This window comes from Marmota marmota, unplaced genomic scaffold (assembly GCF_001458135.2).
Source record: "Marmota marmota marmota unplaced genomic scaffold, marMar, whole genome shotgun sequence".
NCBI classification, from domain to species: domain Eukaryota; kingdom Metazoa; phylum Chordata; class Mammalia; order Rodentia; family Sciuridae; genus Marmota; species Marmota marmota.
Window position 1 is genome coordinate 31,712,703 of NW_026000057.1, and position 2,332 is coordinate 31,715,034.

The 2,332-nt window shown below is 45.9% G+C and overlaps 1 pseudogene; it reads left to right on the plus strand.

Moving 5' to 3' along the window:
* Positions 1 to 315: 315 nt before the first annotated feature.
* Positions 316 to 2,332, plus strand: part of LOC107141156 — a 97,348-nt pseudogene continuing 95,331 nt past the window's right edge.

Consider the following 2,332-nt stretch of genomic DNA (forward strand, 5'->3'; position numbering starts at 1 on the left):
TGAGGCTATTTTTTATAACCCTGTGTCTCCAATTCTTTCCTTGTCTCCCCTTCCCTTACCTAACCCTTACTTATCCTAAGCCTGCCAGTGTTACCCATGGCATTTATTAGCTTTGCTCATTGAGTAGATTTAGGAGTTTATTTTTTCTTCTGTTAAGTCATAAAAAGTCATTGAAGATACTTAATGATGAAGAACCTTGCACATACCACGCACACCTCATATGAGATGGGCAACAAGAAGTCACCTCCAGAACTGGGCACTCTGGACTGCAGTGTGGAAACTTCATAGCTTCCTGTGCAGATGAGCAGCCACACATCGGAAACAACTGTTGAAAACTATCGGCAAGGGGAACTTTGCGAAACTGAAATTGGCATGATACATCCTTACAGGCAGAGAGGTTGCAATGAAAATAATTCACAAAACTCAGTTCAATCCAACAAGTCTATAAAAGCTCTTCAGAGAAGTAAGAATAATGAAGATTTTAAATCATCCAAACATAGTGAAGTTGTTTGAAGTCATTGAAACTAAAAAAAAAAAAAAAAAAAAAAAAAAACACTCTACTTAATCATGGAGTATGCAAGTGGAGGTGAAGTATTGACTATTTGGTTGCACATGGAAGAATGAAGAATGAAGAAACAAGAGCTAAGTCTAGACTTATGGTGTCTGCATTACAGGACTGCCACCAAAAGCAGATAATTCACAGGGACCTCAAAGCTGAAAATCTGTTGTTAGATGCGTATTTGAACATTAAAATAGCAGATTTTGGTTTTAGCAATGAGTTTACTCTTGACAGTAAACTACACACCTTTTGTGGTGGTCCTCCATATGCAGTCCCAGAGATGTCCCAGGGCGAGAAGTCGGATGGGCCGGAAGTCGAAGTGCAGAGTCTCGGAGTTATCCTGATCCTGTACACCCAGGTCAGCAGGTCGCTTCCCTTTGAAAGGCAAAATCTGAAGGAACTTAGAGAATGTTACGAGGGAAATACAGAATCCCTTTCTACATGTCCACAGGCTGTGAAAACCTTCTCAAACGTGTCGTGGGGCTCAACCCAATTACCCAAGGCACTCTAGAGCAAATCATGAAGGACAGGTGGATCAATGCAGGCGTGAGCAGGATGAACTTAAACCCTTTGTTGAACCAGAACTAGACATCTCAGACCAGAAGAGAATAGATATTATGGTAGGAATGGGATATTCATAAGAAGAAATTCAAGAATCTCTCAGTATAAAAGAAATATGATGAAATCACAGCTACCTACTTGCTGGGGAGAAAAATCTTCAGAGGTGCCGCCAAGCAGCGATCTCAGCCACAGCACCGGCCAGTCTTCTCACCACAAAGTGTTTTTTCAAGCCAGGAGCCCAGACGGTGCAGTGACCATGCTGGACCAGCTATTCCTTTAGTTGTGGCATATCCGAAGAGGAGTCAGAGCAGCACTGCAGATAGTGACCTCCAAGAAGATGGAATTCCCTCCTGGAAATCAGGTGGCAGTGCGGAGGGAGGAAAGGGAATTGCTCCAGTCAGTCCCATGCGTGGGAACACAAGTAATCCCAACAAGGCAGATATCCCTGAACCCAAGAAAAGCCCCGCTGTCCCCAGCAGCAGCACTGCATCTGGAGGGATGACACCGCGGCGGAGTACCACAGCGGACAGACGTTCAGCGATCCAGAATGGCAAGGAGAACAGCACCATTCCGGATCAGACAACTCCAGTTGCTCAACCCACAGGGTTAGCAGTTGTCGCCACGCTGGGCAGAATCCATCTCCTAAGGGACACTTTCCACCGCCCCGCGGAACGGCGAACCGCAACATCCAACGGCCCTCCTGCCTCGCGCAGCCTGTCCCACGAAGCTATGCCACTGTCCCAGACTCGAAGCACAGGCTCCACTAATCGTTTTAGTAAATTAACCTCAAAATTCACAAGAAGTAGCGATGTCTCTGTTGAGCAAAAGGACAAGAACAAAAAAAGCAAAACCTCACTCCCTGCGTTTCACCTAGAACATGAAAACCACGAGTTCCACGGATCCCAGGGACACGACGCGGGGAAATCCGCAGAGTACTGGACCCCAACAGCTGCGACTACGAGGGGAGGGAGGGGAGCGCTTCCTGCTCTTCTGCGTTCTTGGCGACCCGCGAGCACCGAACCTGGTGCAGTGGGAGATGGAGGTGTGTAAGTGGCCAAGACTCTCGGAACCCGGTCCAGTTCAAGCAGAAATCAGGGACATCCAGGGCTTTCAAAAATATTACTTCCAAAGTTGGTCTTTTCTACAAAAGCACTACATTAAAGTCGTGTGGCCCTGAAAAAAAAAAAAAAAAAAAAAAAAAAAAAAAAAAAA